Genomic DNA, 27,531 nt, shown 5'->3' with positions numbered 1-27,531 from the left:
TTGTGAGCTTGGTGCTTTTCATCCTCCTTTGATCCAGGTGGGGTGAGACTCACTGATGCATCTTAGATGGCCGCTTGCTAGCGTTTAAAACCCCAGGCGCCACACTTCAAAGTGGGATGCAGAATGTTTTAACAGATTTTATTTTGCAAATGGATTTAGATGCCCCTGAAGCCAAAGTCCCCAAACCCCTGCCCCTGCTTTGCTGACCTTTGAAGCATTTGGTTTATTCAGGAAACTTCTTTGCTTTTGGTTTAGTCCACTTGTGTTGACGTCCCCTCTTTTGAGTGTTGTCCTTCCCTTCACCTAAAGTAGCTCATATCTACTATCTAATCACCAAATAACCCTCTCCCACCGTCCCACCCTCCCCCCTCTCGTAACCACAATAGAATGTGTTCTTCTCTGTTAAACTATTTCTCAAGATCTTATAATACTGGTCTTACGCAATTTTGCCCTTTTGCAACTAATTTCACTCAGCATAATGCCTTCCAAGTTTCTCCATGTTACAAAATGTTTCACAGATTCGTCACTGTTCTTTATCGATGCTTAGTATTCCATTGTGTGAATATACCATAATTTATTTATCCATTGATCCGTTGATGGGCACCTTGGTTGCTTCCATCTTTTTGCTATTGTAAACAGTGCTGCAATAAACATGGGTGTGCATATATCTGTTCATGTAAAGGCTCTTACTTCTCTAGGCTATGTTCCGAGGAGTGGGACTGCTGGGCCATATGGTAATTCTATTTCTAGCTTTTTAAGGAAACACCAAATCGATTTCCAAAGTGGTTGTACCATTTGACATTCCCACCAGCCGTGTATAAGTGTTCCAATCTCTCCACAGCCTCTCCAACATTTATTATTTTGTTTTTTGGATTAATCCCAGCCTTGTTGAAGTGAGATGGAATCTCATTGTAGTTTTAATTTGCATTTCTCTAATGGCTAACGATGGAGAGCATTTCCTCCTGTATCTGTTAGCCGCCTGAATATCTTCTTTAGTGAAGTGCGTGTTCACATCCTTTGCCCAATTTTCAATTGGCTTGCTTGTCTTTTTGGGGTTGAGTTTTAGCAGAAACATGTAGATTTTAGAGATCAGGCACTGGTCGGACGGAGATGTGGTAGCTGAAAATTTTTTCCCAGTCTGTAGGTGGTTTTTTTCACTCTTTTGGGGAAGTCTTTAGATGAGCATAGGTGTTTGATTTTTAGGAGCTCCCAGTTATCTGGCTTCTCTTCATCATTTTTAGTAATGTTTTGTACTCTGTTTATGCCTTGTATTAGCACTCCTAATGTTGTCCCTATTTTTTTTTCCATGATCTTTATTGTTTTAGACTTTATGTTTAGGTCTTTGATCCATCTGGAGTTAGTTTTTGTGCATGGTGTGAGGGATGGGTCCTGTTTCATTTTTTTGCAGATGGATATCCAGTTATGCCAGCACCATTTGTCAAAAAGACTATCTTTTCCCCAATTAACTGACACTGGGCCTTCATCAAATATCAGCTGCTCATACGTGGATGGATTTATATCTGAGTTCTCAATTCTGTTCCATCAGTCTATGTGTCTGTTGTTGTACCAGTACCAGGCTGTGTTAACTACTGTGGCTGTATAATAGGTTCAAAAATCAGGTAGAGTCAGGCCTCCCACTTTCTTCTTCTTTTTCAGTAATGCTTTACTTATCCGGGGCTTTTTTCCCTATGAAGTTGGAGATTTGTTTCTTCACCACATTAAAAAATGTCCTTGGAATTTGGATTAGAAGTGCATTGTATATACAGATGGCTTTTGGTAGAATGGCCATTTTTATAATGTAAAGTCTTCCTATCTATGAGCAAGGTATGTTCTTCCACTTATGTAGGTCCCTCTTAGTTTCTTGCAGTAGTATCTTGTAGTTTTCTTTGTATAGGTCTTTTACATCTTTGGTAAGATTTATTCCTAAGTATTTTATCTTCTTGGGGGCTACTGTGAATGGTATTGATTTGGTGATTTCCACTTCAATGTTCTTTTTGTTGATGTAGAGGAATCCAAGTGATTTTTGTATGTTTATTTTATAACCTGAGACTCTGCCAAACTCTTCTATTAGTTTCAGTAGTTTTCTTGGGGATTCCTCAGGGTTTTCTGTGTATAAGATCATGTCGTCTACAAATAGAGATAATTTTACTTCTTCCTTGCCAATCCGGATGCCCTTTATTTTTTTTTTCTAGCCTAATTGCTCTGGCTAGGGCTTCCAGCACAATGCTGAATAAGTGCAGTGATTAAGGGCATCCTTGTCTGGTTCCCCTTCTCAAGGGAAATGCTTTCAGGCTCTCTCCATTTAGGGTGATGCTGGCTGTTGGCTTTGTATAGATGCCCTTTATTATGTTCAGGAATTTTCCTTCTATCCTTATTTTGCTGAGAGTTTTTATCATGAATGGGTGTTGGACTTTGTCAAATGCCTTTTCTGCATCAATTAATAAGATCATGTGGTTTTTGTCTTTTATTTCTATGGTGGATTACATTAATTGTTTTTCTAATATTGAACCAACCTGGTATAAATCCCACTTGGCCATGGTGGATTATTTTTTTGATATGTTGTTGAATTCTATTGGCTAGAATTTTATTGAGGATTTTTGCATCTACATTCATGAGGGATATATGTCTGTAATTTTCTTTTTTGTGGTGTCTTCACCTGGTTTTGGTATCAGGGATATATGCTGGCTTCATAGAATGAGTTAGGTAGTATTCCATCATTTTCTATGCTTTGAAATACCTTTAGCAGTAGTGGCGTTAACTCTTCTCTGAAAGTTTAGTAGAACTCTGCAGTGAAGCCGTCTGAGCCAGGGCTTTTTCTTGGGAGTTTTTTGATTACCTTTTCAATCTCTTTTTTTGTTATGGGTCTATTTAGTTGTTCTACTTCTGATTGTGTTAGTTTAGGTAGGTAGTGTTTCTAGGAATTCGTCCATTTCTTCTAGGTTTGCAAATTTGTTAGAGTACAATTTTTTGTAGTAATCTGATATGATTCTTTTAATTTCAGTTGGGTCTGTTGTGATATGGCCCATCTCGTTTCTTATTCGGGTTATTTGTTTCCTTTCCTGTACTTCTTTAGTCAGTCAGGCCAATAGTTTATCAATTTTGTTAAGTTTTTCAAAGGACCAGCTTTGGGCTTTGTTAATTCTTTCAACTGTTTTTCTGTTTTCTAATTAATTTAATTCTGCCCTACTTTTTATTGTTTTCTTCTGGTGCCTGATGGATTCTTTTGCTGCTCGCTTTCTATCTGTTCAAGTTGTAGGGACAGTTCTCTGATTTTGGCTCTTTTCGTCTTTATGTATGTGTGCATTTATCGATATAAATTGACCTCTGAACACTGCTTTCACTGTGTCCCAGAGGTTTTGATAGGAAGTGTTTCCAGTCTTGTTGCATTCTATGAATTTCTTTATTCCCTCCTTAATGTCTTCTAAAACCCAGTCTTTTTTGAGCAGGGTATTGTTCAGTTTCCAAGTATTTGATTTCTTTTCCCTGATTTTTCTGTTACTGACTTCTACTTTTATGGCCTTATGGTCTGAGAAGATGCTTTGTAATATTTTGATGTTTTAGATTCTGCTGAGGCTTGCCTTATGACCTAATATGTGGTCTATTCTAGAGAATGTTCCATGTGCACTAGAACAGAAAGTATATTTTGCAGCCGTTTGGTGGAGTGTTCTGTATAAGTCTATGAGGTCATGTTGGTTGGTTGTAGCAATTAGATCTTCTGTGTCTCTATTGAGCTTCTTACACTGGAAGCCCTATCCTCCACCAAAAGTGGTGTGTTGAAGTCTCCTACTATAATTGTGGAGATGTCTATCTCACTTTTCAATTCTGTTAAAGTTTGTTTTCTGTATCTTGCAGCCCTGTCACTGGGTGCAAAAATATTTAATATGGTCATATCTTCCTGGTCAATTGTCCCTTTAATCATTATGTAGTGTCCTTCTTTATCCTTTGTAGTGGATTTAACTTTAAAGTCTATTTTTTCAGAAATTAATATTGTCATTCTTGCTCTTTTTTGATTGTTGTTTGCTTGATATTTTTTTTCCATCCTTTGAGTTTTAGTTCATCTGTGTCTCTAAGGCTAAGGCGTGTCTCTTGTAGGCAGCATATAGATGGATCGTGTTTCTTTATCCCGTCTGAGACTCTCTGTCTCTTTATTGGTGCATTTAGTCCATTTACATTCAGCGTAATTATAGATAACTATTTTTTATGAGTTTTTTTTGAGTTTAGCACTGTCATTTTGATGCCTTTTTTTGTGTGTTGTTCACGATTTCATTTTTCCACTTACTTTTTTGTGCTGAGAAGTTTTTCTTTGTAAATTGTGTCTTCCTCATTTTCATAGTAGTTGAATTTATTTTTGATGAGTCCCTATGTTTATCTTGGTTTTTATTTTGAGTTATGGAATTGTTAGACCTCTTTGTGGTTACCTTAATATTTACCCCTATTTTTCTAAGTAAAAACCTAACTTGTATCATCCTATATCGCCTTGTTTTCCTCTCCACATGGAAAATCTATGCCTCCTGTATTTAGTCCCTCTTTTTTGATTACTGTAATCTTTTACATAATGACTTCAATGATGCCCTGTTTTGAGCATTTTTTCTTTTTTAATCTTATTTTTGTGTGTGTGATTTCCTATTTGAATTTATATCAGGATGTTCTGTTCTGTGACCTTGTGTCGTGTTCATATCTGATATTATTGATTTTCTGACCAAACAATTTCCTTTAGTAATTCTTGTAGCTTTGGATTGGTTTTTGCAAATTCTCTAAGCTTGTGTTCATCTGTAAATATCTTAATTTCACCCTTATATCTGATTGAGAGTTTTCCTGGATATATGGTTCTTGGCTTGTAATTTTTCTCCTTCAGTGCTCTATATATGTCATCCCATTGCCTTCCTGACTGCATGGTTTCTGCTGAGTAGTCTGAACTTATTGATTCTCCTTTGTAGGTGACTTTTCTTTTATCCCTGGCTGCTTTTAAAATTTTCTGTTTATCTTTGGTTTTGGCAAGTTTGATGGTAATATGCCTTCATGATTTTCTTTTGGGATCTATCTTGTATAGGGTTCGATGAGCATCTTGGATAGATATCCTTTCATCTTTCATGATGCCAGGGGAGTTTTCTGCCAACAGATCTTCAACTATTCTCTCTGTATTTTCTGTTGTCCCTCCCTGTTCTGGGACTCTAATCACATGCAAGTTATTCTTCTTGATAGAGTCCCACATGATTCTTAGGGTTTCTTCATTTTTTTTAATTCTTTTATCTGATTTTCTTCAACTATATTGATGTCAATTGCCTTATCCTCTATCTCCCCCACACTGGATTCCAATTCCTCGAGTCTGCTCCTCTGACTTCCTATCCAGTTGTCTAATTCTGTAATTTTATTGTTAATCTTTTGGATTTCTGAATACTGTCTCTGTATGGATTCTTGCAGCTTATTGATTTTTTCAGTATGTTCTTGAATAATCTTTTTGATTTCTTCAACTGCTTTATGAATGTGTTCCTTGGCTTTCTCTGTAGATTGCCTTATTTCATTTCTAGGTCATCCCTGATGTCTTGAAGCATTCTGTATATTAGTTTTTATATTCTACATCTGGCAATTCCAGGATCGTATCTTCATTTGGGAAAGATTTTGATTCTTTAATTTCAGGATTTGTAGAAGCAATCATGGCCTACTTCTTTACATGATTTGATACTGACTGCTGTCTCCGAGCCATCTATAAGATATTGTAATGATTTATATTTGCTCACTGAGTCTTATCTTCTAGTTTTGTTTTGTTTCAATACACCCAGATGGGCTACCAGATTGTGCCATCTTCATTGTTGTAGCCTTTGAATCACTTATGTCCTACTACCAGCTGGTTTGAGCTGTTACCAGATATATGAGCCTATGAGTCCATTCACTATCCTTGAATAGAATCAGCTTAGGTGTGCTCATTGTGGGTCACCTAGTCTGTGGTGTAGGCTGTCACCTATTAACTTAGAGGAGTAGTGGTGATGGTTGTATTCACCAGATTCTAGTAGTGGCAGGGGGTCACACTCCGAGGAAGGCAGGATGCTGACAGCCTTTCCCACATGCCAGTGAGGTAGGAGTGCCTCTATTTCCAGAGCTCTTTGGTGAGTAGGCTCTGCTGCCTTACCTTAGACACCCAATGCTTGTACCTGTAAGGATTAGTAGGCGTCCCTATCCTCAGACCCCTTTAGCAGGTGGCTAGGTGGGGTGGGTGGAGCTTTAGCCCTCAGTTCCCTGCTGTGCATCAGTGAGCACTCTGTTTAATAGATAGAAAGGTATCAGACCTCCAAAACTTGTCTTTCCACTGCTTCCCTAAAACAATTACAGTCAGATCTCTATCAGAATTGCCTTTGCATTATAATAGCCACCTGGTTCCCTGTAGGGATGAAAGCCAGAGACTGTGGATCTCTTTTGCTTGGCTGAAGCTGGTTGTGTATTATTATTCCAGTTTAGGGAAGTCAAGGAAGGATTTTTCTCTCTCAGGCTAGGAGAATGGGTTAGGAAAAAAAAAAAAAAAAACCCACAGAGCACTTCATTCCCTGGCCCAAGAAATTCCAATGTTAATGAAGCCACCTGGGGCAGGGAGGGGAGGGATCAGATAGGAGAGAGTAGCACGGCAGTATATACAAAGTTACTTATCTTGTTTGGTGAAGACTGTTTTATCTGAGATTCCAAAGGGGCGTGTAGCCTGTGTGTGCTGACTGGGTCGAGATTGCCCAAGGGTCAGGCCTGCATTCAGTGCTTGTGCCGTCTCATGAAGCCATGATCAGCTCCTCCGCTCCTAGTCCAAAGCCCAGAGCCAAGGTTTTCTGGCTGGGACACTGTGATCCAGGCTCCAAAACCAGTCGCTGCTTCCCCATGATTTCTCCTTCTCCTGTCAGCCACGTCAGTGTGCAGCCTGTGTGCGCTGGCTGGGTTTCCGGCCGAGGTTACTCCAGGGATTTAGGGCTGTGTCCCGTGCTTGCGCCATCTCAGGAAGCCGTGATCTGCTCCTCAGCGCTTAGTCCAAAGCCCAGCGCCAAGGTTTTCTGACTGGGACACTGGCTCCAGGCTCCAAGAACAGTCGCTGCTTCTCTGTGGATTCTCATTCTCCTGTCAGCCGCATCAGTGTGCAGCCTGCTTGCCCTGGCTGAGTCTCTGCCAAGATCACTCCAGGGGGTTAGGGAACAGGGCTGCGTCCCGTGCTTGCCCCATCTCAGTAAGTCGTGATCAGCCCAGCCACTCTAAAACCAGGGATCCGCGAGGGCTCAAGGCTGTGGTGGGCGACACTGGTTCCCGAAGCAGTCGCTGCCTCACCACACGGCTTTTCACTCCTCCATCAACTCCTTAGTTCTGTGTTTGCTGGTCAAGGTTCGTAGATTGTCATGTATGTGATCGATTCACTTGTTTTTCCGAGTCTTTGTTGCAAAAGGGATCCACAGTAGCATCTACCTAGTCAGCCATCTTGGCCCCACCCACTTAATTTCTTCACAATTTTAAGTTTTTGCATTAAAAACATTAACAGTAATAATTAACTTTAAAAAACCTAGCTTCAATTTCTAGTATGACAGATGGCAAAATGGCCTCCGACATTCCTAAAAACAAAACAGAAATGCACTAAATGCACATCAAGCTGAATTTAGTGTATCATGGGTGTTGGGTAGAAGACAAGGACTGGGAGATGTTAAGAAAAAGCACAAAATCACTTAAGTTTGTGAGCTACTATATTAATTTGCAATAGTTAGATTTTTCTTTATAGACCTTCTCGGAACATTTAAAATGCTATTGTTCTTTGTAAATCTATAAAAGGTAGATACAATGTACAGCATTTCCATAGATTTTTTTTTCCAAATAGCAATACATATAATTTATTTTCTTTGAATTGGGAAGCTGGAATAAGCCCTTGATATATTTTTTTTATTGAATACAAACCTGGACTTTAAGGGATGAGTAAACTAAAAGGCATCATCATATAAAATACTTACATTCTCTGTCTAAAGATCTGCCACTTTCTAAAATTGCTTAATTTTCATCATTAGTCCCCATCACTAATCACTCTCTTTTCCGAGCCATTATTCACAAACAAATTAAAAACAAGTATTTTTGTCTCTTCAGTAATGTACTCCATGAGTAACAATGAGGGTGGAAAAAAAAAAAAACATTAAGCCAGTTGAAATGCAGATGTAGGGCAGTCAATCAAACACTTTCACCTGCCCACACATATTAGCTTCACTGTGCTAGAAATTCAAATTAGTGACTCAGCAGAATTATAAGAGTACTGCTCTTAAATACAAAGACCACAGACATTCACTCTGTGAATACCAAAGATTTAGTACAATATCTGACCAGTGAATTTGTAAAGGAGACGGAGATGATGGTAACAGCACTGGGAAGCCTTCATCCTTCTAGCTCCTCTTCAGCAGTCTGGCTAGAGCAAACAGTTACGTACACACCACACACGCACACACACACACACCACACACGCACACACACACACACCACACATGCACACACAGACACACACACATAGTCTAGACCTCTGGCAGACTAGTAATTCTCCCAGCATAAGAACTACCTAAACCAACCCAACCTGTTTCGGAGGAGAGTTAATTCTAACTCATAGCGATCCTATAGGACAGAGCAGAACTGCCCCACAGGGTTTCCATGACTGCAAACCTTTATGGAGGCAGACTGCCACATCTGTTTCCCATGGAGCAGCTAATGGGTTCCAACATCTGACCTTTTGGTTAGCAGCCGAGCACTTAACCACTGCGCCACCCGGGCTCCTTGAGAATTACCTAGAGATTTTTGTTAAGAAGGCAGATTCCAGGCCCCACTGGCAGAGATTCCCTTGGTGATGTGGATGTTTCTTGGAGCACATATTGAGACACACTAGATCTTTCTTAAAAACTAGGACTAGAAACCCTATATTCTCTTTAAGAGTAACAGTTATTTTAAAAATGACAGCCTCCTCGGATCAGAAATAAAAAAAAAGAAAAAGTGTTATACAGCTCCAATAAGTACCCAAAACCCAAAACCCACTGCCGTCGAGTCGATTCTGACTCATAACGACCCTATACAACAGAGCAGAACTACCCCACAGAGTTTCCAAGGTGCGCCTGGTGGACCTGAACTGCTGACCTTTTGGTTAATAGCCATAGCATTTAACCACTATGTCACCAGGGTTTCCCCAAGAAGTACAAATATCAAAATTACACCTAAAGATAATATTAGAGGAAAGAAAATAACCCTCTACCATAATAATAGCTAAAAATAGCTATTCAACATCTAAAGTTCCACCCTCTGTTTACATATATTTCTTCACCCAAACGTTCATGATAAGTATATGGGATAAGTTATCCCATATTACAAATGAGGAAACTAGTGTTAGACTGGTAAGCGACTGATCTGAGGTTGCACACCTAAACTCAAGACCACATGACTTCAAAACCTATGGTTTCTCATTTATCAACATGCCTTATAATAAAATACCTTTCACTGTTCTTAAAATACTTAACATGTATCACTTCTCTTTGTCTTTCACTGCTGGTTAGTCTTTTGTTGGAATATGATATGACTGCAAACCTTGCAGCAGGAATCTAGTTGTCTTTATATAGATAACAATTCTGGTATAGTTGTGCAGGGCCTCACAATGTTTCATTCTGTTATACATAAGGCCATCATGAGTCAGAACCAACCCAATAGCAACTAGCTACAGTTATTACACGTGTCTTAGTTAGGAATTAGGCTGTTCTTACAAAGGGACTCAAAAATATAGTGCCTCAAGCAAAACAGAAAAATATTTCTCTCTCACGTAACAATCTCAACATAAAGCAGTCCAGGGCTGATATGGTGGCTGAATGGTGTTAAGAATCTAGCTTCTTACTCTTGCATTGCTTTGTCTTCCTCAACATGTGGCTTTTGCCTCACATATTGAAGAAGGCAAAGTGATATGGTTCCTCCAGCTTCCCTTATCAAATCTGCATTCCAGCCAGTGGCAAGGGGGATGGGGGAAGTAAAGGTCAAGTCCTTCTCTTTAAGGGCATGACCCATAAGTTTTTCACATCACTTCTACTCACATTCTGTTGGACAAAAATTAATCACACAGTCACACCTACAAAGGGAGGTGAGGTAATATAGTCAGGCACGTGTTCAGCTAGGACTCAAGATTCTATTAGTAAACAAGTCCATGCTTCAACATGATTACAGATAAACAGGTCGGTCACATACAAGTCACTGGACCACTTTTCTCTGATTGATTCTCAACTACCTTTTAAGCTGAATGTACATTTGGTCCTTCTGGGTATGATGAACTAAGGCCATGATCTCTCTCTCTACTTGATCTTTTCTAAATTGTGATCCATTAGATTATGTTGCCATAAACATTATTCTTTTTTGACTTGCAACACTTTCTTTTGTTGTTCTTTTAGAGGTTTACTAAAGAAAAAAAAAAATTCAATAGGGAGATCTTATTTTTAATAGTTGATGTCAAGGAGTATTATTCCCATCCTTCAGGTTCCTTGTAATAACAACTCTGGTGTAACTAAAAAAAGTGCCATTAATTAACTGCATCAGTTATCAGTGACTCCAAGGAAGCCAACCTGCCAATAATACCTGCACTCACCGTAGAAATTTACGACATTCAACAACAGACACTTTGGCCTTTCCCCTTCCTGACTCATGTTAATTCTAAGCAAACATGTAGGGGAGGGCAAAATAGACATTCCTTCCAGCAGTGAGAAGGGTACTCACAGTAACTTGGAACAGGCTATCAGAGAGTGAAAGAGGTGAGGAGAGCATCCCTGGTTCGGAGTATCAGAGTCTGAGCTAAGTGTCCTCACAAAAGCATAACCTGGAGTGAGATGTGAGAGCCTTCAAGGGGTAAAGAGAACACCCAAGCAAGCAGGTGAAAGGGCAGCATGTGCACTCAGAACCAGGTAGGATGAGATCACTGTGAAAGGGTGGCCTGACATGAGGTATCAGCACTTAAGCATAATGAGGAGAGCATCCATGCATTGAAATGGCCTGGTGTGAGGTGTCAGGACATGAACAGGGTGAGAAGGGTATTCATGTATGAAGGGTGGTCTTACAGGAAAAATAAAAAACCCTAATGGAGTGAAGAGGACATTTATAAGTATGGGCAGCATGGCACAGAATATCAGAGTCCTAGCACAGTGAGGAGGTCATCCCTGTGGAGGGTGACCTAAGATAGGGTACAGTGAAGTGGACAATCATGCATGAGGAGTCAGAGCCAGAACAGGGTAAGAAGGACATTTAGGCAGGGAAGAAGCTGGAAGCAAAGAGGGCAGATTGGTATGGGACAATGACTAAGTAAATATATTAAAGTTAATGGGAGACAGGTGTATCAGAATCAAAAATTAAGAGTTACAAATATGTAAAGGGCAACCAATGTCACAAGACAATATGTATATAAATTTTTGAATGAGAAATTAACTTAAGCTGTAAACTTTCACCTAAAGCACAATAAAATCAAAAATAATGATTTATGAATGGATACATAGGTAGATAGGTATGCTAAAGAGGTGTGAAAGAGTATAAGAGAGCACACTCACCTGCAGATGTAGGTTTGGTTGTTGATATTTCTACATACATAATTGTAGGTGCTGCATGTCTATTAATATAGACAAAGCACACAAGGGCATAGTCATGGAAACTTCTCAGATGTAAGCTCATGGGATAAAGTTTCTAGGCTCAAAAGTGAAGGATCATAGACGTGGGGGACAGCTACATCAATTGGAACAAGAGAGTTCATAAAGGCAATGTTCTGCATCCCATTTTGGTGAGTAGCATCTGGGGTCTTAAAGCCTGTGAGCAGCTATCCAAAAAAGACCAGACCTACTGGTCTGACAGAGACTCGAGGACCCCAAGACTATGGCCCTAAGGCACCCTTCTGACTTGGAACTGAAACCATTCCCGAAGACCACCTTTCAACCAAACAATAGACAGGCCTATAAAATAAACAATAACACCCAAGAGGAACGCATGCCTTAGAACAATCACACGAGATCAAAAGGACAACATTTGCCCATCTCAAAGATGAGATGGCAGGAAGGGACAGAAAATCTTTACAAAAGGCAACAGGGAACCCAGGGCAAAAATGCAGAGAATACTGACACATTGTACAGAATGCGAAAAATGTCATGGAACACTTCATGTACAAACTATTGAATGGGATACTAATTTCCCTGTAAACTTTGACCTAGAGCACAATAAAAAATTTTTTTTAAAAAAGTTAGTTTAAGGCCTCAGCCTCACATAAAGTCTTTACTTCATGTCAAGGTATGAGATCTATATGGAACTTCCAGTAAGAAAAACAATCTAAGTAGAAGAGTGGTAATGAGTCCCTAAAAACATGGCATCCATTCATCAAATAGCTCACTATATTAAAGGCATTAACTACCTGTTTCTAGCTTGGTCTTCTACCTCCTACATATCCTCTGGTTTAAGATGAGGTATCATGTACCCCCAGAAATCCTCCATGACCCCCAGGCCCAAGTTGTGAGCTCTCATGGGCTCCCATACCACCCTTTACTCACCCTCTCATCATATTTACCTCATATTATGTTGTTGTTGTTGTCGTTGTTAGCTGCCCTTGAGTCAACCCATGACTCATGGCAACCCCACACACAATGGAAGGAAATGCTGCCTGGTCCCGTACCATCCCCATGATGGGTTGGGAATCAGATCATTGTGATTCACTGGGATTTCAATGACTGCTTTTCTGAAGTAGATTACCAGGCCTTTTTTCCTAGTCCATCTTAGTCTGTAAGCTCCGCTGAAACCTGTTCCACATCATAGCAACACATAAGCCTCCACTGACAGAAAAATGATGGCTGCGCATGAAGTGCACTGGTTGGGAATCGAACCTGGGTCTCTCATGTGGGAGGGAGAATTCTACCACTAAACTACCATTGCCTCATATGTTATATATTAACTGTCTTTTATTTATCTGTACCATGTTCCTCTAACCAGACCATGACTCGTATGGCAGTCTTGTTCTCAGATGTGTGCCCAGTACCTAAAACAGCATTCAGGGTAGTGCAATAAATATACGAGGAATGCATAGATAAACCACTTGATCATAAATAACGAACATTTTTAACTGATATACCAAAATTATATAATGTGCATCCTTATGGCTTCATAAACCACATGTAACAAGGTCCCACATGAAGCCTCTATTATACCATACACTCACCTTAAGGCAGGACTCAGCACTTTAATATGCCCCAGAAACTGATCAGACTTCTTAATAGATTAACAAAAGCTAATACTTTATTGAAGATTTCATGGAAAGGTAGGGAAGAAGGTTTATATTCTCATGTCAAAAACAAAACTCCTTAAAAATCCCTCGTAGGTCCTAAAATATGCCATATAGAAAGGAACCACAACAAAGAACCAATGCACAAGCACCAGAAGACAAACTAGGTAACCGGTAGCTCCTAAAAATTAAACACGCTCATCAAAAGACTTCACCGAAGAGTAAAAAGAGAACCTACAGGCTGGGAAAATATTTTTGGCTACAACTATCTGACCAGACAAGGGTCTAATCTCTAAAATCTACAAGATACTGCCAACACCTCAACAACAAAAAGACAAATAAGCCAATTTAAAAAATGGGCAAAAGGTATTATCTTAGTCACTAGTGCTACTATAACAGAAATACCACAAATGGATGGCTTTAACAAAGAGAAATTTATCTTCTCACCAGTCCGTAGGTTAGAAGTTCAAATTCAGGGCATCAGCTCCAGAGGAAGGCTTTCTCTCTCTGTCGGCTCTGGATAAAGGTCTTTGTCATCAATCTTCCCCTGGACTAGGAGTTTCTCTGCACAGGAACCCCAGGTCCAAAGGATGCACTCTGCTCCTGACACTGCTTTCTTGATGGTATGGGGTCCCCAACTCTCTTGCTTGCTTCCCTTTCATCTTTTGTAAGATAAAAGGTGGTACAGGCCACACCCCAGGGAAACTCCTTGACGTTGGATCAGGGATGTAACCTGAGCATCCTGCCCTAATCTTCTTTAACCACGGGCAGAGATTATGATGTATAACACACAGGAAAATCACAAAATGGAGGACAACCACACAATACTGGGAATCATGACCTAACCAAGCTGACACATATTTTTGGGGGACACAATTCAATCCATGACAGATATGAACAGACACTTCACCAAAGAAAACATTCAGGCAGCTAAAAGACACGTGAGGAAATGCTTGCAACCATTAACCATTAGAGAAATGCAGATCAAAACTACACTGAGATACCATCTCACCCTGTTTTGGCACTAAACAAAAAAAGAGAAAATAATGAGTGTTGGAGAGGCTAAAGGGAGATTGAAACTCTCACCACAGCTGGTTGGAATATAATATGGTCCAACCACTTTGGAAAACAATACAGTGCTTCCTTATAAAGCTAGAAATAGAAATGGTATATGATCCCGCAATCCCACTCCTAGGAATACATCCTAGAGAAATAAGAGCCATCACACAAATAGACATACGCACACTTATGTTCACTGAAGCATTATTCACAGTAGCAAAAAGATGGAAACAACCTAAGTGCCCATCAACAGAATGACAGATAAACTATGTTACATATACGCATTGGAATACTACACAACAATAAAAAACAATGATGAGTCTGCGAAACATCTCACAACATAGATGAATCTGGAGGGCGTTATACTGAATGAAATAAGTCAATCACAAAAGGTATTATGAAAAGGTTTACACACACATGCAAAAAAAAAAATCTTTGATGGTTACGAGGGAGGAGATGATTGGGGTGGGAAAAACACTAAATAGATAAGTGGTAACTTTAGTGAAGAGAAAGCAAGTGCACAATATCGGAGAAGTGACCACAACTTGACCAAGGCAAAGTCAAAGAAGTTTCATAGACACATCCAAACACGTGAGGGACTGAGTTACTGCGGCTGAGGGCTAGGGACGATGGTCATGGGGGACACCTAGGTCAACTGGCATAACAAAGTTGACAAAGAAAATGTTCCACAACCAACTTTGATGAGCAGCATCTGGCATTTTAAAACTTATGAGCAGCCATCTAAGATATATCCACTGGTCCCGTTCCATCCGGAGCAAAGGAGAATGAAGAAAACCAAAGACACAAGGGACATACTAGTCCAAAGGACTAACAGATCACAACTACAGAGTCTCCACTAGACTGAGTCCAACACAACTAGATGGTGCCCGGCTACCACCACCAACAGCTGTAACAAGGACCATAATAAAGGGTCCCAGACAGTGCAGGGGAAAAAAATGTAGAACAAAATTTAAACTCACCAAAAAAAAAAAAGACCAGACTTATTTGTCTGACAGAGCCTGGACTAACCCCCCAGAAACTATGCCACTCCGCCCCCCGCCCCAGACGCCGTTTTAACTTAGAACTGAAGCCATTCCCATAGTTCACCCTTCAGCTAAAGATTATACAGGTCTATAAAACAAAAATTAACACATATGAGGAACAAGCTTCTTAGTTCAAGCATGTATATGAGACCAAAGGCCAACACCTGCCCAAAAGCAATGAAGAGAAGGCAGGAAAGGACAAGAATAATGGGCAGATGGAAACAGGGAGTTGAAGTGGGGAAGGAGAGAGTGCTGACACATCACAGAGATTGCAACCAATGTCACAAAATGATCTGTGTATGAATTGTTGAACGAGAAACTAATTTGCTCTGTAAAGTTCCACCTAAAGTACAATTTAAAAAAAAGAGAAGAAAAAAATCCCTCGTAAAAATTCTCCCGGAATCCAAGCTTTCTGGAGCCACTGAGGCTGGATGACCACCCAAAACTACTGCCCTGAGATAATCTTTAAACCTCAAATCAAAAATATTCCCTGCAGATATTTCTTTAAACCAAATAATGGTTTAGCTTAATTAGTAAAGAATGCCCTCCTTGAACACTGTGTTCTTTTAAACAACTATATGGGATCAAACTGACCCAGCAACTTGAAAGACTAGATAGGAACCTTAGGGGGCAGTGAGTTTATACTAATGAGGAAGGAACAATTTAGAAAAGGAGGCTAAGAATGGCCACACAACTTGAAGAATGTAATCAACGTCACTGAGTTGTACGTGAAGAAATAATTGAATTGGTGAATGCTCTGCTGAGTATATTTTCAACAACAAAAAATAAAATAATTTAAAAAATATGCAAAGGGAGAAAATGAGAATGAAACTTGTGGTTTTGAACTGGTATTGGATGTACTGATAAGAACTCAGGTTTTTCACAATACAGAGATAATCACTGATGTGTATAAGAGAGAGAGCGAGTCTTATGAAAAAACAACAAACCAGCTGCCATTGAGTAAACCCTGACTCATGGTGACCATATGCGTCAGAGAAAACTGTGTTCCACAGGGCTTTCAATGATGGAATTTTCAGAAGTAGAATACCAGGCCTTTCTACAAAGGAGCCTCTGGGCAGACTTGAACCTCCAGCCTTTTGGTTGGCATTTGAACACTTTAACCATTTGCACCACTCAGGGACTCTATGTAAGTTATATATACCTATATTCTCTAGGAAGTCCTGGTTAAGAGCCTGGCTGATAACCAAAAGGTCAGCAGTTCGAATCCACCAGTTACTCCTTGGAAACCCTATGGGGCAGTTCCACTTTGTCCTACTGGGTTGCTAAGAGTTGGAATCAACTTGACAGCAATGCGTTCATATTCCTTAGATCTAGCCACTGTAAGCAGTGCCAACCCAAAAGAGCCTAGATCTATCCTTAAAGTAGTGCCAACCCAAAAGCAGTCAGTACATCTAGCTTCTGGATCTTAGCTTCTACCATTCTCCACTAGAAGGGATCAGGTTCCTTGGAGAGATAACTGACTCTAAGCCTGAGATAAAGTACAAATTGAGTCAGATATAAGGAAGTGCTCAAACAATACCGACATGACAAGAGAACAGAGAAACCAGATTAAATGAGTTTAACACGTGCCAAACTGGGAACAATTTGAGCATAAAAATACTGTAGGAAACCTTTTGTTTATATAGATACAAATTAATGAATTTATTAAGATACTGATGAGGAACAAAACATTTACAGAGTTTCAAAGTACCTTCCCACAGAAACTTATTAATTGCAAAAGGGAAAGTGGAGAAACCGAGCAGACACCACCTTAATGAAATAATCAAAATGAATTATTGCCAGTAATGGGACAAATTGAAATTGTGCACCACTTGATAGGATGCAAGAAGAAAAAGAGAACATCACTTCAGTGATTTCCTACCCAAGATACCTAATCTGAATGTTATCATGAAGAACGATCAGACAAACCCAAACTGAGGGAAAAGACTACAAAATAACTGGAATATATTCTCCAAGTGTCAAGGAAAGTCAAAGAAAAATTGTAGAAATGTCCCAGACTGAAGAAGTCAAAAGAGACAAAACAACTTGAGGCAATGTAATTTTGAGCTGAACTCTTCTGATACAAGAATATTTTGGGGACAATTGGTAAAACTTAAATGGAATATAAGAAGTACCTGGAAGGATCAAAGTTAATTTCTTGGTTTTCATGGTTATGTGGGAGAATGTGCTTGTTTGCACAGGATACAGACTAACGTCCTTGGCAATGGCAGGGGATGAAATCAGCAACTTATTCACAAATGGTTCAGAAGGGGGAAAAAGAAATGTGCTTCCAACTTTTCTCTAAGTCTGGAATTGTTTAAAAAATTGTATTAACAACAGGAAGTTTAGAAATCATTAAAATGTATTAAAATATTAAAACCCACATGTAACATAAACTAGCACAAGGAGAGAAATCCAAGTACCAAAAAGGAGTGTGCAGCATTGTCCGTGCTGAAAATATATTCCCCACTGTTTATACAGCGAAGGTTGCAACACTTAATCAGCATTGAGTAAAACTGAATAATCTTAGTATAATTTCAGTTGCACCCAAATCTGTTTCCTAAAAATCCTGTCAGATAGGTGGTTAGTCTAGCCTGGTAATGACAAGATGAAGTTCAAATATGGTAGATTGATTATACCCTTGATAACCAGAAAGGCCGTGAAAAAATTTAAGTAAAACACCACCATGAAAATACACATCCTTGATCTAACCAGAAACATAAGTTCAGAAATTTGGGCCAACAATCAGACACAACTCAACATATTCCACTCCCACTGGGTAGAGATTTTCTCTCCTCTTTCCAATAGTATAAGCATTATTGATCAAGACATCTTCTGAAAAAGTGATTGATGCAACTGACTGAAAACTATAGAGAATTTTTACTTGAATTGTTAGTATTTTAGATGCAAATATCCTAGAATAGCAAAAAGATTTGACAATTAAAATTCTCTTCTTCCTGAACTCTATGTCATGTAAATATCACCTATATGGGTGCTGACATTTTATCCCAAATCTCTCTAAAAAGACAGATTTCAGCTTGCTTGGCTTTTATTCACCACTACACTCAAAGACGAAGAGACTAAAGAACGACAAAGATTGATTTCATTCCTCATCTTCACCTGCATGTGGTCTATATGACACTATAAACTGTGCCAATAGATATATAAACCTGATAAATTACCCTGAAGTATTAAGCACTTTAATGGGTCTGATTGAACCTGAGCTATAATTCAACTTTTGGAATTGGTAAACTTTTACATTAATATCTCGAGCGGAGTCCTGACAAAGACAGACAGCCTGTGGCTGCTACTTCTTGGGCTTTTACAGTACAGCTTGAAAAGACATTTTGTAAGCTAAGGATTTTCCAATGCAGTATGTAGATTTGCAAAGGCCCAAAGGATATTAACTGGGAGCCTAAAAGAAAAGAATCATTTGAATGTCATTTAAAATAGCAGCCAGCAGACTGGGGTAAGACTTAAATAGTAGATCCTTGTCATTTTCAAGGAATGCGTCCAACCATAGATAATTCTTGAAAAATACGATAGCTGCGGTTCTTAACCTTTTTTCTGCCTGTATACTGTCATTATTACTGCATACCTGTACTATTCCTTCATTACCTTCTGTGAATTTTGCAACCGGGGAAAAGACTTAATTTCTCATATGCATTTATTTTGGAAATGAAATACATAATATAAGCATTCAAATGCAATAAATATTCTTCACTTTTATTTTCAGTCTTTGGGTCACTTAACTTGAAGGTTATAATGTTATATAAAAAATTAAGGTCAATTTTCCCTTATTTTTGATAGGCTATTGTTATTGTTAGCTGTCACTGAGTCAGCTTCAACTCATGGTGACCTTATATCTATCAGAATGTTGTTCAGTCTTGTGCCATCCTGATGATAAAATCTGTATACTGAATTTTGATGAAAAAAATACAAGTACATTTTATTTTTGTATTTAACACTGAACCCTAGGTAAGGCCAGTACCAATCCTGGGTATAATTAAATTGATATCTAATCTCGATTAATTTTTTTTAACTATAGAAGGTAATATTTAACCGTGTGAAGGATATTATCAATTGTTCTTCAATTGCCTAACAATTCTGATTATTTTCCTCATGCTTTCTTCAAATTAATTCATGAAGTGGGTATTTTGGCGTATGTCTTGGTCATTTGACTTAATTTGCATAAACAACAATCTCTAATTTGGCCCTTTCAGAGTACTCTATTTTTTGGTATTTAATTTTTTGAACTAAAATTTTCTCTAAAATTAATTCTTACCTACTAACTCAGCTGGTATTAAACATTCAATTACATTGCCTGAATATTAATTCAAAATTCTTGTTAAAGAGTCTCAATTGCCTCAAAATTTAAATAATTTGCTTTCAGAAAAAAACCTCCAGCATTATCTTTTCAGTTCTCTGTATATCATCTTAGAACAGGATAATAAAACTCATATGAAGAGTCCTGTCATTCCTGTCCCTTAACATTTGGTTTTTTAATACATAATGTAGAGAATGACAATTAACTTCAGTGTTACACAGTAGAAATCATAAGACCTAGGTCTGAATGTTTATTTTACATAAAGTATTATTGGACAAATTATATATAATCTTATCTTCAACTGTTTATAAGTATTGCTATTCTCATTATTAAAATGAGTCTTGGGGGACATCTAACTCAAATGATATAACATAGTTCATAAAGAAAATGTTCTACATCCTACTTTGATGAGTAGCATCTGGGGTCTTAAAAGCTTGTGAGCGGCCATCTAAGATACTCTACTTGTCCCACCCCATCTGGAGCATGGGAGAATGAAGAAAACCAAAGACATAAGGGGAATATTAGTCCAAAGGACTAATGAACCACAATTACCACAGCCTCCACCAAACTGAGTCCAGCACAACTAGACGGTGCCTGGCTACCACCACAGACTGCTTGACAAGGATCATAATAGAGAGTCCCAAACAGAGCTGGAGAAATATGCAGAACAAAATTCTAGCTCACCAAAAAAAAAAAAAAAGGACCAAACTTACTGGTCTGACAGAGACTAAAGAAACCCAGAAAATATGGCCACCGGATACCCTTCTAACTCAGTACTAAAGACACTCCTGAGGTTTGCCCTTCAGCTGAAGATTAGACTGGCTCTTAAAACAAAACCAGACTAAAGGGGCACACCAGCCCAGGGGCAAGGGCAAGAAGGCAGGAGGGGACAGGAAAGCTGGTAATGATGAATCCATGATCGAGAAGAGGAGAGTGCTGACATGTTGTAGGGTTCGCAATCAATGTCACAAAACAGTATGTGTATTAATTAATAAGAAATTAATTTGCTCTGTAAACCTTCATCTAAAGTACAATAAAAAAAAATGAAAAAGAAAAAAAATTTTAAAGAAAAAGCCTAAAGCTTCAACTGGTGCAATAACTTGCCCAAGGTAAGACAACGAATAAAATGACTCATGACTCAAAATTATGTCTGCCTGTTCTAAAAATCTGTGTGGGTTGTTTTTCTTCTTTGTTAATTTTCTAATGTCCTTAAATATTCTGTTTAATAGAAGGTTCAAACATATGCTACCTCAATTTTTGAAGAAATATTCTGTTCAGCTACTAAATATACTTCAATAACATAAAACAGCCCACATGTGGTAAAAAAAAAAAAAAAAAAAAACCCACTGCCATGGAGTCAATTCTGACTCACAGTGACCCTAAAGGACAGAGTAGAACTGCCCCATACAGTTTCCAAAGAGCAGCTGGTGGATTTGAACCACTGACCTTTCGGTTAGCAGCCACTGCACCACCAGGTCTCCCATGTGATTAATAAATAGTAGAATTACCCATTGCCATCAAGTCAATTCCGACTCAGAGCTACTCCACATGTTACAGAGCAGAACTGCTTCCCAGGGTTTTCTGACTGTAATCTTTACAAAAGCAGATCACCAGTAGGTGGGTTCAAATCAACAACCTTTCAGGTTAGGAGTCAAGCACAAAGTGTTTGCACCACCCAGGGACCTTAAAAATAGAATAAAAATAGCATACTCTTAGTATAATACAGAAATCACAGTTCATATGTACTTTTTCTTTCCCCCAGCACATTAATGCTTGTGCCACCCAGTATCACTAACACAGGTAAGCCCAGTAAGCCTGGGAGGAATACTGTGATCACACAATGCCCATTCATCCCAAATTTTTCCTTTAGTTCACTTGGTGCTCTGTCTTGGAAGAGTTAATCGAGTAATTCTTCATAATCAGTGTGCATTTTGTTCTTGTCTTCTTGGCTCACCAGTCACACAGCCTTGAAAACCCTATGGAGCAGTTCTACTCTGTATACACAGGTACACAGGGTTACCGTGAGTCAGAATCTACTCAACAGCAACTTACAAGAACATGTACAGACATCTATCTATCTGTATCTATACACATATACACACCTAATAAACGGCTGCTGAGTGTAAAGCTTATGTATTAGGTAATGAAAAAAAAAGGAAATGCTGCTACTCTTCTCGTGGAGAAATAGGATATACATATAATAATATGTACATGATAGTGAGGTAAACAGGTAAAAAAAAAAACCCACTGCCATTGAGTCGATTCCGACTCACAGAAACCCTATAGCTTGGTTTTCTGATGAAACAGGTAAACACACTGACAAATTCAAAATATATACTCATTCAACCGCTTGGTGTAGCTGTATTTTATAAAATGAACTTTGTATCTTCCTATCTCTTCAATGTCTCACTCTTTGTTGTTTACTAAATGAATCAACACATTCCATTCTATTTAAGAAACGGCTGCTGAGCAGCTATCATGGGCAGAGCAATATGCCTATATGTTTGATATTAGAATTTAGGATGTATTAGTCCATGTTGTCGATATATAATTATTCACATACCTGTATACTGTGAGGAGTATAAGCTCAGGAATTTGTTTTAAAAGAATTTGTTGCAGATGGTAAAGTTAGACCCAAAGAACAACTACTAACCGAGAAAGAAAATAAAAATGTCAAAGTATAAGCTAAAACAAAAAGAAAAAAGTAACTAAAGATGAAATTATTTCTTAAACAGGAGTAAGCAGGATCCTAGGATCTATTTTCAGCCTTTCAGATAGTAAATTGTTAAGAACCAGACTTGCTAAGGAAGAAGTTCAATATGAAGAAATGCCTTTTTACAGACTTAAGGAATATTTGATTAAAGGAGAAAGCAAATCCCTATGTGTACATAAAGGAGTTCACCTACTGGACAGAACTGTTAATTGGTGGGAGAAAAAAGTCACAAACAGATGTCTAATACTCTAGGCAGGAATGTTCTCAGCAACATGAAAATATAATCTGCTTTTTTTTTCAACAATTAGCATTACAATTCTAACAAGAGGCATTATGTGTGCCTCACATCAGACAGGCCTTAATAAAAGTCAAACAGATATAAAAGAAAAGAAAAATGAAAGAAAGAAAGAGAAGAAGGATGGAAGTATAGGAAGGAGGGAGGGAAGGAGGGACAAATTAATTCCATCTCTTCTTTCTAAACTTTTTTTTTTTTTCCTGAGCAGCACTCTAGGGAGTATATTTTCATCACATTTTCCACATAAAATAGTTGTGTCCCCCTAAGTAGAAGAAGCAAACACACTCATTTAAGAACAGAACCTTATTCTAGTTCTAGCTGGTTGGCCATGAGTAAGAAATGGAAAAAAGCTGCCTCACTTCCACATATATATACTATGTACTACCCAGGGCTCAGAGGTTTCCTCTATGACCGTGTACGTAAAACCACTTTAAAAAATAAACATTCCATACAGATACAAGACAATCAAGTCTTATTTGGCAATTCACACCAAGCAGGCAAGCATTCTTACTTACTGCTTGACTCTGCCAATTTCCTCATCCCAGCAGACTTCAACTCAGCACCCTGCGGGCGGCCTGGAGAATGAAAACCAAGGCAGGACTTGCCCTAGTCAGGGGATTCCTTTGCCACCTCCTGGACACCTCACTCCTAGTTGGAGCCATTAATCAGGCCAGAACGAACAGCCTGCCAACCCCTGCTGAAGGCAAAGACGCCCAAAACCAAAGGGCTGCTTGCTGTGTCGACACCACTTTTAATGACTCAAACATCTGGAAAACAACATTTCTCAGCGCCAATCAGGACTTGACTGATAAGCAATAACTCACATGCTGCGTACTGTGCATTAGGAGCAGAACAGGAATAGCAAAGTGGTGTCCCTCAGAAGGTGCCACCAGAACTCAGTGCTTTCCTTTCAGGCGGACCGCTATCTCAGAGGAGTGACTTCAAGTAATAGATACTGCATTCCACCAAGACTTCAATGAATTCCTTTAGGACTATAGGAAGCAAGCCCCATTTAAATCCTGGCCCCTCACACTATTTTCAGCCTGTTAAAGCCAATTTAACAATTTAAGTGTTTTTTTAAATACCAGATTTGTTTTCAAATCACAAAAGAATACATAACAAATCAAATTAACAATGATGGAAAGGGTAGGTTACTTTATTTTTTTAATCGTCCTTTAGATCAAGGTTTACAGAATAAACTAGCTTCTCGTTAAACAGTACACATACTGTTTTATGACATTGGTTAACAACCCCATGACATGTCAACACTTTCCCTTCTCAACCTTGGGTTCCCTATTAGCAGCTTTCCTATCCCCTCCTGCCTTCTAGTCCTTGCCCCAGGGCTGATGTGCCCCTTTAGTCTCATTTTGTTTTATGGGCCTATCTAATCTTTGGCTGAAGGGTGAACCTCAAAAGTGACTTCAGTACTAAGCTAAAAGGGTGTCCGGGGGCCATACTTTTGGGGTTTCTGCAGTCTCTGTCAGGCCAGTAAGTCTGGGTGTGGGTGGGGGTGGGTGGGGGTGTGTGGGTGTGTGTGTGTGTGTGTGTGTGTGTGAGAGAGTTTTGTTTTATGTTTTCCTCCAGCTCTGTCTGGGATCCTCTATTGTGATCCCTGTCAGAGCAGTCGGTGGTAGTAGCCGGACACCATCTCGTGGTACTGGACTCGGTCTGGTGGATGCCGTGGTAGTTGTGGTCCATTAGTCCTCTGGACTAATTTTTCCCTTGTGTCTTTAGTTTTCCTCATTCTCCTTTGCTCCCAAAGGGGTGAGACCAGTGGGGTTACTGTATTTTTTCTTGAACGTTTTCTATTGCATCAATATTTTTCCCTATTCTTTCATTTATACTTCCTTCAATTTCTAATTCTATCTGTTCCCCTAATTCCCTATCCTACATACCCACCAATACTACATAGCTAGCACCAAAAGATATCTCTAAGGTAGGCAGAGCTGCTACTTATTTGTATTTACTAGCATTCTAATGTTCATATACTCATTCATTAAACAAACCCAGGTAGAAGGATCCATTTGGGATAGTGTGTTAAAACATCCTTATAAACAGTTCTCACACTTCAATCTTCCACTATGCTTAGTATCTGCATTCTCTCTGGTCTGTGACTGGACAAAGCTCTGGACATCTTTCTTCACAGATCTGGTCGTGGATTTGGAAGTATAGTCCTATTATAGATCTGTCAACTCTTCCCTGGATTTAGGTTCTGTTGCAGAACAGTCTTAGTGTTCAACTCTATGTCCACCAGGCAAAGCACCACAACACCACCTCACTCTTCTTCAAGTCAGGGCTGGTTTCACACATTTAACTCCTGTTTTCACTGACTGAATTGTTTTCCAATGTTGCTTTGCTGTGTCTGAACAGAAATAACTGACAAATTGAGAAGCAACACTGACAAGACTGACACAGGCACTGACTCCCTAGAGAAAGGATAGAGAGGAATGACAAAGAGGACGCATGTACATTCAAGCACAGGGTAATAGTAACACGGATGGAATGAAATTTAACCATGTGAAAAGAATACCTTCCGAGAAGTAGCTCATAATTAAGACAAAGTCAAATTTTCTCATATTTCTTAGTAAATTTATTTTGGATAGGAGCCAAAGGAGTTTGAATAATACAAATAAAAGCACCCCATAAATATCGTTGGCATATTGCAGCTGTAAAAATGTGTGTGTGCATGCATGCACACAAAACCAATAGGAAATACACCAAAATGTTAACAATGGTTGTTTCTGAGGAGTGGAATTTTGAGTACTTTTCTGCTTTTTTCTTCATTGCTGCTATTGAAATGTTTCCTAAGGAATCCAGCCTGTGTTAACTTTTATTATGACGGGGAAAAAAAAAAAAAGAAACAATTTAACCAAAGGAATACATAAAAGCAGCATGAATGCTAGGAAATTCACCTAAGCACCTAAACCTCAAACCCACAGGGCTAGCTGAGCCCAGCTTCAAAAATAATGGATCTAGCTGAAGGTGAAGACAGCCAACTTAAGCTCCCACAAAGTAGAATCTGGACTGAGCCCTGAAGCTTTAGGTTACTCTGGTGTGTCTAAGCAGAAAAGTAACCTAAGTCTAGGCCTTCCTTAGAGCATGTCACGTTTTCATAATCACAAGGACTTACCTTCTGTTTCAGTACAGACTGGCTGCTAAAATTCCTCCTGGGTCTGGCAACTGGCTGGGAACTACAACTGATTTGACTGTGGTCCTACCCCCTTTACTTGGGCGTTATACCCATTCCAAACAGAAAGAAACCTGCTCTAAAGCAAATGGAACCCCTATATTATTCATTCATTTCCCAAATGCATACTGACTGCCCACTCTATACCAGGATGTTCCAGGCTCTGGGCATTCAAAGAAGGACTAATCAGACAGTGTCTCTTTCTTCACAGATCTTACATTCTACACAGGGATGTAGGCAAAAAAAAAAAAAAAAAAAGATATTAAAGAACCGTAAGGGTACTACAGATAGACCAGTCAGTGAAGTCTCGACTGACAAATTAACACTTAAACAGAGACTGAAAGACCTGAAGGAGTAAATCACATGACCATCTGGATGAAGAGCATTGCTGGCAGAGAAAACAGTAAGTGCAGAGACCCTGAGGCGGTATCCTGAGTGTCCCGAGCGTCCTGAGGTAGTGCTGAGTAAGAGTGGCTGGAGAATAGTGAGTAAGGTTAGAGAGTCTGGGGCCAGATAATACAAAACCTCAGGGTAATATCACATTTACATTTTAAAAGCATCTTTCTGGCCATGTGTGAGGTATAGCTAAATGGAGGCAAGAGTAGGTATCAGGGGTTACAGGACAGTAAGAGTCTAGACTAGAGATAATGGTGGCTTGAATGAAAGTGGTGACGGTGGAAATGGAGATTCAAATTCAGAGAAATTTCAAAAGTAGCAAAATCAACAGTTTTCTGACATGGGATGTAAAAGAAAAGTGTTGCATCATGGGTGATACTAAAATTTTGGGCCTAAGCAATTAGATGATGCCATTTACTTGAAGGGGAATGCTACAGGAGAAACAGATTTGACAGAGAAAATCAAGAATTCAAATTGGGACATACTAGGTTTAGGTGTACAGTTGAATACGAGTCTGAAGTTCAGGGGAAAGATCCAAGCCAAAGATAGAACCTGAGGAGTCTTCAGTAAGGATGGTATTTAAAGAAGAGAACAGATCCAGAACATGGTCCAGACACTTCAACATTCAGAGGTCAGAATAAGGAAGAGGATCCAGCAGAGAAGACTGAGAGGGAGCAGCAATGACATAAGGGAGAAATCAGCAGAAAAATGTCCCAAAAGCCAATTGAACAAAATATCCAAGAGGATGCACTCTGAATAACATAACTGTCTATTAAGATTCCTTGTCCCATCTCTGATCTCAGTCCCAGGAGAAAGACACTAACTTCAATCTCATTTAAGTTTTCCGCATCCTTTTGAAATCTAAATAGATAATGAAATCCATGCCTTCTCATCCTGGGGTAGTTTATCTAGCCCTGAGCCCATTCTTGTGTCTTCCCCTTCCCCTCCAGCTGGTGTCACTAAGGAATGTCAGTGGATTCAGTACAAGCTGAAGAAACCAAAGCTTTTGCTTTGTAAAGTATCCTGGGAGCCAAGCTTGGCTGTGAGCATTGTAAAGCCAAATTAAATTAGAGGCATGCTAAAAAAAAAAAAAAAACAACTTTTTTTTTTATTATTGTGATGCAATAAAGAGGAAATGAGCCTCAGATTTAGGTAGGTTTCTTTTGTTCCAGCTCTGTGCAATGGACATCTCAAATAATCACTTATTTCCTTATTGTTTCACCCTATTCAGTTAAATTTATTTTTAGCTA

General features: G+C 39.1%; 1 protein-coding gene across 1 annotated transcript in view; it reads right to left on the bottom strand.

Moving 5' to 3' along the window:
* The window catches only part of LOC126076750 (cytochrome c oxidase subunit 7B2, mitochondrial), a 157,789-nt gene extending 134,462 nt beyond the window's left edge, over positions 1-23,327 (bottom strand). Inside the window, exon 1 of the mRNA XM_049885306.1 lies at positions 23,214-23,327. The gene's annotated coding sequence lies outside the window, so the exon portion shown is untranslated. The remainder of the gene's footprint in view (positions 1-23,213) is intronic.
* Positions 23,328-27,531: the final 4,204 nt, after the last annotated feature.

Source organism: Elephas maximus, chromosome 5, assembly GCF_024166365.1.
Source record: "Elephas maximus indicus isolate mEleMax1 chromosome 5, mEleMax1 primary haplotype, whole genome shotgun sequence".
In the NCBI taxonomy this organism is placed as follows: domain Eukaryota; kingdom Metazoa; phylum Chordata; class Mammalia; order Proboscidea; family Elephantidae; genus Elephas; species Elephas maximus.
Note: the sequence above shows the minus strand (reverse complement) of the source record. Positions and strands in the feature narration are given on the sequence as shown.